This window comes from Choloepus didactylus, chromosome 19 (genome assembly GCF_015220235.1).
Source record: "Choloepus didactylus isolate mChoDid1 chromosome 19, mChoDid1.pri, whole genome shotgun sequence".
In the NCBI taxonomy this organism is placed as follows: domain Eukaryota; kingdom Metazoa; phylum Chordata; class Mammalia; order Pilosa; family Megalonychidae; genus Choloepus; species Choloepus didactylus.
This window is the reverse complement of record NC_051325.1, coordinates 61314732-61325189: the sequence shown is the minus strand read 5'-3', so window position 1 is coordinate 61325189 and position 10458 is coordinate 61314732. Positions and strand designations below refer to the sequence as shown.

General features: G+C 56.8%; 1 pseudogene; it reads right to left on the bottom strand.

Annotated features, from left to right (window-relative positions):
- Window positions 1-1619: 1619 nt before the first annotated feature.
- Window positions 1620-10262, bottom strand: LOC119515324 (annotated as a pseudogene).
- Between the last annotated feature and the right edge of the window lie 196 nt (window positions 10263-10458).

Sequence of the window (10458 nt, the reverse complement as noted above, 5' to 3'; positions counted from 1 at the left end):
CCCCTCTCCCAGGGCTCCCCCAGAACAGCTTCATTAGCACGTCCCTGCCACTCAAGTCAAGGCAGCAGACAGAGCCTTCAAGAGAGCCTTCAGAAGATAAAATGCCGAGGCCGCTGTCGGTGCATGTGGCCGAGGCCGAGCTGTGGTGCTCTTTCCACAGTGCCTGAGCCTGCTGCCAAGGCCCCTGACAAACACGTGTTCAAAGGCCGTTGCCTCAGCGGCAGCCTTGTCACCTTTCAACTGGGCAGTTGGAGGGCAAGTTTTGGTGTGCATGCTGGCCCAGGAGGTCCACGGGGAAGGCGCCCTCAGGCCAGGGTGCTGCTTTCTGATCTGCAAGACCTTGGAGTTGAAAGAGGGTCTGTTAGTGTCTGTGACATCCGTTGTCTCTCTGGTTCCACCACAGGCCCCTGTCGTGGGGCAGGGCTGGGAGGTTGGAGAAGGGTGCACTGTGCTGGGGAGGGAGGGAGCAGGAGGTCCTGGGTCAAATGCACGAAGTTGGGGAGGGGGCACTTCGGGCGTGGACTTGTGTGGGAGATCCTGACAAAGAGAAGGACCCTTCCGGAGGGCCCCCCCTCAATCCTGTTGTGCTTGATTCAGAGGGTTGGGTGGAGGCTTTCCTGAAGGGCTCTGAGAAGCACCATTCCCACCCGCTGGGCAGGCAGCAGGAAAGACGTGGGGGGTCCAGACAAGGGAGATGCCACCCCACCCAGCCACTCATCCCCATGCTCGGCTCCCCGCACGGTGGCCAGAGGGCATCAGGCGAAAGCCTGACCTTGTCCTTCCCCTGCTGCACACCTCCAGTGGTTACCCACTACGCTTTGAAATCCGGCCCCCTCCTAACCTTGGCCTTTGAGACCCCTCTCGATCTTCCCCTAAACACACACTCACTCAGTCCCACAGGCCTCTTTCCATGCGCCCCTGCCACCTGCCTGCTCCTTAGGGTCTCCCCTCATTCTCACCCCTACTTCCCACTCACCCTGGCTGGCTTTTCCCACCCAACTGCTGCCTCCTCAGGGAAGCCCCCCTGACTGTACCCCCTGGCTCTCTCAGTCTCTTGGCTGGAGAGTTATTTTTTTTAGTTAATTGTATTATTGTAATAACCTTTCATCAATTTAACTAAGGTAACTACTGTTAAAAAAAAATAGTACACCTAAAAAAGTGCTATCATCAATTGTAACAAATGTTCCATACCAATGCAAGGTGGTGGTGGTGGGGCAGTGTGCGGGAATCCTATGTTTTGTGCATGATTGTTCTGTAAGCCCACAGCTTCTCTTGAAAAAACAAACAAACAAAAAACTTTCCTGCTGAGCAACTATTTGAATCTCCCTGAAGTTTTATGATCTCTAATGGAGAAGGACGGCTAAATCAAAAAAATCACTGGTGGAACGGCGAGTTATCGGATGTCCCTTCCAATAAGTAGCATAGAGGTAAGCCGTGTAAACTGCTCGTCGCTTACTGCATGTCTGCCAAGCCCCTGCCACGTGTGAGGCGCTGGGCTGGAGCCCGAGTGCTTGGCTGCTCTGCTTCAAGGAGAGCGGTGCCTGGTTTCCTAACTGACCTGCGGCAGGAAGATCCTGGTTGCAACACCTAAGGTGAAAGTAATTCACCTCGTTACAGCTTTAAAAATACAGAATTTGAGGTTTCAGATGATTCCCCTGCTTCCTTAGTTCTGATCTGGTGCTATCAGAGGGAAAGATGCAGTAGATGGAGTCCCGAGAGAGACCCCACACCTGAGCCTGGTTCACATGAAACGCTGCAGCCACCAGCCGGTCCTCTTGAGCACGGTGTGTCGCAAAAACAGCCTTGTCGCCAGCACTGTCACGGAAGGATGAGCGATGTGTGCCGGAACGCGCAGTGGTGCCTCTCGCAGGGCGGACCGTCTGATGGTTGACGTCTGAGGCCACAGTTCCAGTGGGGTCCTGTGTTTCCTCACTGAGTCCACCAGATCCAGGATCCTCCCTCAGGGAGTGAGGAAATGTTCCATGCCCAGTTCCATCAGGAAGCAGATCCAGCGGAATTGTGTTTCCTTTTTTTTTTTTGGCCTGGAATCTCTGAAAGACGCAATGCCAACTTCAGACCGGCTCTTTTAGTGTGTAAAATCAGTTCCAAGAAGTCTTTTACTTGTCCTACATTTGGATCTCCACTGAGGTCAAGGCCAGGAGCTGTATCCTCAGTAAAAAGGAAGAACGTTTCAGCAAGCTTAGCAGTCCCCTTGTCTACTGAGAGGCCGCCTCTCCTGTCAGTAGCTGCCAAATACCTACCATCAGTGTCGAAGTTTTCTTGTTTGGCCAGTTTTATACCCTCAAGTATAGATCCCACTTAGGTTTTTTAAGTCATTTCAGTAGTAGTTTTCCCCTTGCCATGCTCCTTAGGTGCAGGCACTTGACACCATCATCTGCAAATTCTTTAATAACATCTTTTGTAACCATTAGAATGTCCTCAGGTCTAGTAGTAGGCTGATGAATAATTTGAAATACCTGGAAACATTCTTCTGAAGTTCCCCCTTTTCCCTTGTCTATCAGTCATCTGATCCTGGATTTTAAGATCTGGCTTCTGGCTATTAATTTCTTCATGGTATTAGAACTAAGGGATCCATTCAAGTGGGCGTGAAGTTCCACTTTTGGGAATTCAAGGAAAAGCTTGTCTCCCATGGTTGATGCTGTTCATCCACCTTCACCTTCACTTTAGCAGAGAAAAAGGTCCTCCTTCCGTCTAATTCTTGGTGTGAACTGTTAGTGCAGTTGGGAAGATTTGTGGTCCGGATTGCCTTCAGATTGCTTTACTTCTACGCATGTTCTTAGCTGTCTATGTTGCTCTGGGCTCAGCTTCACCAAAGAGCAGCTTGCAGGCCTGCCGGTGCTGTCCCCGAGTCTCCTGGCCGTCGGCCCACAAAGCCGCAAGGGTCCACAGGGGCAGCTCAGAGCACCAGTGTCCGCAGTGGCCTCAGCAGGAGTTCCTTGGCCACACTGCTGGTCCCAGGGGCTGCCCAGAGAGTAACTTGTTTCCCTCCTCTTCTAGATTGTGAGCTCCTGTGGCCAGGGCCACGGCTGCCTGGCTTATTGTTATGTTCTCCAGTTGCTGTCTCCGTGCATGGCGCACAGTGGGTAGGTACCTAAAAAACTGATGTAGAATGGGTGGATGATACTGTTCTCTTTTTAAAATTCATGCTTCATATTGCCTAGCTCAGTGCTTGCTCGAGTTGTTGCTCACTTTCTCAGTTTGTTCCTCAACTCAAGGTCGCTGCTTTGGGGGTCCGTTTGGAAACTTGACACCCCAACCACCACCCTGGACCAAGTCAGTAGTCCACTGTTCTTCCTGTATTATAGCTTGCTCTTTTCCTTCATAGCACTCGTCACAGTGTGGAATTCCAAGCTAATTTTCTTAATGCCTCTCTCCCCTGCTAGAGTAAACCTCCAAAGGGCAGGGTCTGTCTGTCTTACACAATTAGAACAGAGTAGGCATTCGGATAATTGCCACATGGGTGGATGGATGGGTGAGTAGATGGATGGATAGATGGTGGATGGATAGTGAGGTGAAGCAGAAAGATTCAAAGACACTCCAGGACCTGAAAAAGGCAGCTGTAGTGCTGCAAAAGTATAGTGGCTTCCCGACGATTAGATGAAGCCTAGAGGGGAGCTTCTGGGTGGGGGTGGTTGGAGTTGGGTGGGAGGTCCCCAGAGCTGGTACTGAGAGCAGAAGCCAGGGTAACAGGGGTAGCCCCTCCACGCATCCCAGCAACAACACACACAAATACACACACACGTGATAGAATTCCGCAAGCTCTGAGGCCTCACTCTAAGGCTGGGGGTGGGGGGCTGATAGGGGAGCCCGTGGTGCCCAGTGCACCTTAGTTCTGGGGTCTGTCACCGAGCCGTGCTTGCGAGTGCTGTGCCCCAGGAGATGGGCTGGAACGGAGCCAGGCGTGAAGCAACCGCCACTCTGACCCAAAGCCTGGGCCCCAAGAGTTACACCAGCCAGGCCAGGGCGGCTCCCCCGAAATCGAGGTCCCAGGCAGGCCTTGGGCCGAGGAGGCCAAGGGCATGACGTCAGGCCGTGAAATGCGAACTTGGAGAGGGAGCTCTCCCAGTATCAGACATGGTGGGTGCAGCTGCAGAGGGCTCAGAGTTATCAGGAGCTGCTTAGTCTTTGGAAACAGAGCAGCGGGAAGGGGATATTGAAGCCTGAGGCACCGCCCTGCTCTGTTCTGCAGCCCCAGCCTCTCCCTTTCTGAGTGATCCTTCACCCACTGCGGGGTGCGGGGTGGGGTAGGGGGGGTGGGTCCTGTGCTTCAGTGCAGCCCTTAGTGGGTGGCCGGGCCTGGCAGGCTCAGGGTTTGAAGGTGAAGCCTGCACCCACCGTGGCCCTCAGCTCCCACCTGCTTGCTCCCTGCTCCTGCCACTGGCCCACCCTCCCCCGGGTCCCCTGGTGTCACCACCCACCATATCCGCCACCCCAATTGTGCCCCCCCGCAATTTCCCAGCCCCAGGGGTCCTGCCGCCACCCCCCCGACACCCCATGACTGTTTCCCACCGCACCAGTGCCCAAAGCTCCAGTGACCTCCTCAGCTGCCCCCAACTCCTGCTGGCTTGGCCTCACCTGTGCTGCGGGGTCCCAGGTGGGGTCATGGCACAGAAAGGACAGGAGAGAAAAACTGAGAACATGTGGATAGAGTTCGGTGTTTCGTTAATGATAATGTCTCAATATTGAGCCATTTGTTGAGACAAAAGACCATGGTAATGTTGACGTCCCCATTAGGGAAACTGGGGGTGGGCTATGTGGGAACTCTCTAAACTATTTTTGCAACTTTTCTGTAAATCTAAAACTACTCTAAAATTAAAAGTTTACTTAAATTCATAAATGTCACTGTCTTTCTATACAAACAGTTGTGGCCTGGTCCTCGTGAGCCCAGAGCCAGGGAGGTGGGCTGGGAAAGGGACACGCACGCGCCTTCCTGGCTGATTGGCCTAGGGAGAGAAAAGTGGGTTTGCAAAAGTGTAACCTGCCCCCACTCCCGCACTCCTGATCCCCCGGCTCCAGATCAATCTTTGCGGCGCCTCGCCTCGTCAACCACACTTGAACGCTTGTTGGGGGTCCCTGTGGCCCCCAGGGCGCGAAGGCCAGCTCCAGGCTGGGGCTCTGCCCTGCCACCCGGGTCTGCATCCGCGGCCACCTGGGGCTGCGCATGGCCAGGGAGGCAGAGCTGGACAAGAGCCGGGGCAGCGGCAGCCGGCGAGGGCAAGAGAAGGGCAGGAGGTGCGACCGCGGGCACTGACCCCTCGAGGGCCCCGGGGTGGGGGGACACAGAGGGAGGCTCCTCAGAGGGACACGGGCGGCGGGATGCAGCAACAGACACTCAAGAACTGGCCTCGCTGCTTCTCGGTCACCTTTCTAGGTCTCCCTCCAGCTCTCCGGCACAGCTCGTTGCAAACCTTCTGCGGTCTCCTCTGACTTCCCGACCCACCACCTTCCTCCCTCTTGCTGGGCAGGGCTGCTTCCTTCTCCCCCAGGTACCTAAGTCCTCCAGACGAGCACCGCCATAACACCCCGTGCCTTCCCTGTGCACACAGCCTGGCTTCCGTGGACACATGGCCGAGGGGGCCCCTCCTCGTGTTGGCTGAGCCTGTGGGCCACCTTGGCCAGTAATGGTGCCCAGCGGTGTGGTCAAACACCGGCCTAGACGTTGCTGCAAAGGGATTCTGAGGATGAGGTTAGCAGCAGTGGTCGAGCGCCTTCGGGGACGCGGCTGGGTCCCGCCCCATCAGTCTGAGACCTTAAATGCAAAGAGCCGCGGGCTCCGGGAAGAAGGAATTCTGCCGGAAGGCCCCGCCGCCCCTCCGGTCTCCAGTCGAGGACTCGGTCTCAAGGCTTCAGCAGGACTCTCCCGGACGTCTCGCCTCTGGCCTGCCCTACGGAAGGCAGACTTGCAGCCCCCACAACCACGGGAGCCAGTTCCTTGTAACAAACCCCTTTATGCATAGATGTCCATAAATCCTGTCGGCCTGGATCTCTGGAGAACCCCGACAGATACACGCCCCATCCTTACTTTTGTTGCCCTGGTGTTGGGTGCAGACAGTCCTCAAGGGGCATTTGTTGAATTAGGTTTTGTGTGACAGCCTTCCTAAAGGCTTCCTAAATGCAAAGGAGGCCTCTGTTGGAGGAGTAAGGGGGGCGGGGGGGGGGGGGAGGATAGGGGAGGGGGAGCATGGGGGGGTGGGAAAGGGGAGGAGAGGGCCCGACCTGCGGAGAGTTTGGTGAGGACGAGAAAGCAGCTGCCAGTGGGAGCCCGGGTGAAATCCTGCCGCTTCTCTCTTGGACCCACGCTGAGCCTGGCCCTTGGGCAGGAGGTTATTACAATTTAAGTTCTGAGTTCATTTTTTCCACCCTCTAGGAAAGCCAGATGTATGCTTTGTTGAATTTGGAGCAGCCTTGGTGGAACTTAAGGGTGCTGGAAAAGCCCCAGCCCCTCATGAACGAACCGGCCCCCGTGGGGACCTGGGGGCCTGCTGGGGTCCACGTCCCACCTGGGTCTCTAAGCTGCGAAGCTCCTGCAGGGAGGGGCCGGGGTGGGGGGCTTGGGTGGGAATTTGGGCAGGAGGTGCACCACCCCCCACCTTCCGCTCTTCCTTTCGACCCCGTCCCCTCTCCTTCCCTCCCTCCCTCCATTCTTCCCCCACTCCTTCCCTCCCCCCCACCCCCCAACCCATTATGTATTCTCTACACCTCTCTGGGCCAGGCTGTCTGCTGCTGGGGGTTGGGGGGAGACCTCTAGTTTTTTCCAGCCCAGTGGGGGAGATAGACCACATTCAGGAATGTAAAATTGCAAATGGAGACAAATGTGTCATGTCCCCCCCACCCCCCCTCCACCCCTCGGGCTCAATCAAGGCCTGCGTTTGGGGTGGGCAGTGGGAGAGCAGGGAGCAGGTAAGGCTCCTCAGGGGAAGTGATGCTTAGCCTGACTTAACCAGGAAGGAAGATTTTACCAGGTCAGGGGAGACCAGGGAGGTGGAGCCCCCAGGCCGTGGTGGGAGAGCCTGGCTGCTGGGAGGAGCGAGGGGGCAGCGTGGCCGGGGCTCCCAGGTGGGCACCAGGGCCCAGCTTAGGGGAGACCCAGCCTGCCCACCCGGAGCCCTTGGTCCCAGAGCCCTCCTGGGCCACCTCCGGGGCTGGCAGAGCCTGGGCCTGGCCTTCCTGCCTCTTGGCAAATGTTCTACAATTTGAAGAAAACCCAGAACACTCTCTTGGCAGAAGGAGATCCAGGGGAGGCCCCGTCTGCCCAAAAATATCTCCTCCCTGCTCCCCCCGAAATTCTTCACTTTCTCAAAAGGCAGGATGTTGTTGTAATCTGAGGTGAACTGGGGCCAGTGCCACCCTCAAAAAAGAAAATGTGCGTGGGCAGCAGGCATTCGCACCCCCCTGTGAACGGAGCCAACTGGGGCTTGTTCCTTCACACCCAGCTGCGATGTCTGCACCCCTGCACTGGGGAAGTGGTGCCAGCTGGAGGTGGGAGGAGGGTGCGGGCACCAGGGCTGGAGGGTGGAGGGGCTGCGTGGGTGCAAGGCCACCAGGGCTGGAGGGGCCAAGGGTGGGCTTTCCTGGGCAGAGTCCTAGAAAGGACCGGGAAGAGGCAGAGAAGCAAGGAGAGCTGGCAGCACAGCCACCACGACACTGTGGCGAGTCACTGCCCTCTCGTGCTGTAGGCAGTCCCCAAAGATGCATGTGCAGCTCCTGCCTGCAGCACCATTCTGGGGCCTGGGGACACAGGGGAAGACAAAATGAACCTGACCTGCCCTCACTGAGTTTATGGCTCATGCCTGAGACAAACCCCACCTGCAGAACAGCAGAGGCTTGGCCTGGAAAAGCAGAGAGGGCTTCCTGGAGGAGGTGGCACCTAAGTGGAAACTTGAAGGAGAAGAAAGAGGTAGCCAGGTGACAAGGCAGAAGGAAAGCATGCCCCAGGCAGAGGAGGACAGCCCACAGGAAGGCCCAGGGGAGAGGACTGAGGCCCCCTGGGAGCCTAGAGCGTGGTGTGAAGGTTTAGTTTGGAGGAGAGGAGAGGTGAGGCCGGAGGCCTGCACAGGACCGACCTCACAGCTCCCCTCCTGCCTCCTGCTTCCTGGATTCTACCCAGGGCAGGGAAGAGCCACCGAAGCGACATGATCCAGGTTGACTGCTTTTAGCATGTCACTGGAGGCCAGGGGGCAGCTGCTGCAGGTTTCCCACCAGAGCCGATGGCACCTGGACCAGAGGGTGGGGCGAAGGGGTGGGGGGCGATTTTGGGGAGCCCAGGGTGGCTGGAGCGAGGAGGCCATGGGTGGGGCTCGGGCAGGGACTCTGGGGAGAGAGGGCAAGGGTATTGAGATTAGGGTCTCCTCCCTGGGTCTCAGCATCCCATTTGTTAAATCAGGGAGGTGGTGAGCTACTGACCAATTCCCCTCCTGGCTCGGATCCCCATGAAATGGTGTAGACAGGCGTCCTGCAGCCCCCCGAGAAGGGCTCAGCCCCCTCACCCACCGCCCTGCTGTCCGGACTCCGGGGCCCACACGTGTCAAGTGCGGCTCTTCCTGCTTCGCTCGGATGAGACACTCAGCTGCCCCCAGCTGCAGCCCACGCCTGCAGCCACCGAGTGCTCTTGCTGCCCGAGTGACTCACCAGAAGTAATGCTCATTTGATTTTTACTATAAATTATGCTTCACATCACTTCCCCGTTCTGGGCGGTCGGCGGCTCCCCGAGAAACGCTGGAGCAGGCCGCTTGGTCACTCAGCTCTGAGTCATCGCTTCTCCCACACGCTGGCGGGCGGCAGCCCACCCGGGCCATCAGGCAGGGGGTCTAATGGATGCAACCCCCCCAGGCACTAATGCCAGCTGCTCACCTGGGGCCCCAAGGAGGAGGAGGGGAGGCAGCAGAGAGTTTGTCTCCATGTACCACTCCAACATGGAAGATTGTGATATTGATGGTAAAAGAAAAAAAAAAATTTAAACCCCCTCCCCAGCACTTTTAAAGATGGAAGGGTTTGCCCTCCCTCCTGCCAAATGTCTGTTGGCTGTGCTCCTTGTGCAGGACACGTGGCACAACAGCAAGCAGAAACAGCTGGGTCCCAGCCCTCGGCGTGCATGCACGCACAGCCCGGAGTGGGGGGTGGTGGCGTGAATATTGACTATATAAGCATGAAGCGCCTGGCAACTTGCTGCAAACAAGGATGGCCACAGAATGCCCTGAGGAATGCTGGCTGGCCAAGATCCAGGATACGAAGCGGTGGGGAGAACGCACCTGGGGGAGGAAACGGCGTGTGCAAAGGTCCTGAGGAAGGGAACTGGGGAACAGGTGAACCCAAGGAAGGCTGGGGGCTTGCGGGAAGAGCCAGGTGGTGAGCAGGCAGCAGCCATCAGGGAGCACACCTGTGAGGCTTGGTAGGTCTCTAAGAATCGGGCTCGCTATCCTCAGAGCAGGGGAAGCCACTGACGTCTTTCAGAGGGGGGTGGGTAGGACATAATCCTTCTGGACGAAAATATGATTATCATTTGATAGAAGAGGAAACAGAGCCCAGAGAGGGCAGGACTTGGATAGATAAGCCCAGACTAGTCCCCCTGTGCTTTTACCCCATGGGGTTTGGGTAAAGCATGGTACCTTCCGCAGGACAGGCCCCTGGGCCTGGGGGCCTGACGTCACTGTCCCCGGATGGCCAGCGAGCACACGTGGAAGTCGAGGCAGGGTATGGGGGTGGGGCAGGATAGAGCAGTGAGAAACTAGAGGTTGCCAGCCATCTTCTTTCCACAAGTCTGCTTTTAAAAAACCTGACACGGAGAACCCACAATTGTGAATCATCAGCCCTATCCCCCCCCCTCCCCCCCCACACACAATAGAATAAACCAATTTGCTAAAGCTCCAACTGCTCTCATGCATTTGTCTTTTTGTGGGTTTGTTATATCCGAATCTCGAAAGAAACCAAAGTTTACTTGAAAAGAAAAAGCCGAGTATACCAGATTGAAGCAGGCACGTGCTTATCTGTTTTCCAAAAGAATTGAATTAAAAAACAAAGCCCACAAACAGAACCGCACGAGGCTGTGCTCACGCAGCGCCCATGTGCCTCGGGGCCTGGCATGAATCACCCTGGGCGCCCTGCCCAGCCTGTACCTCCTTCCCGCAGCCCCCGCCCCATCCTGTGGCCCTCTCGCAGCAGGGGCCAGGCACATGGAGGACCCCCGAGTCCTGGCGGCCCCGTGCTGTCACCACCATGATGGCTTCCCACGTGGGATGCGGCATTGCGGGGACAGGGCTCAGCAACCCGCGAACGAGGCCCCGTCACCCTCCAGACTGCAGATGTGGAAACTGAGGCTCCGGGAGGTTGAGCAGCTTACCCGCAGGGCTCACCTTGTAAGTATCAGAGCTGGGCCTTGACCCCCATCTCCGACTCTGAAAACCGAAGGACACAAAAGTCATAAAATTTGCTCTTTTCTCT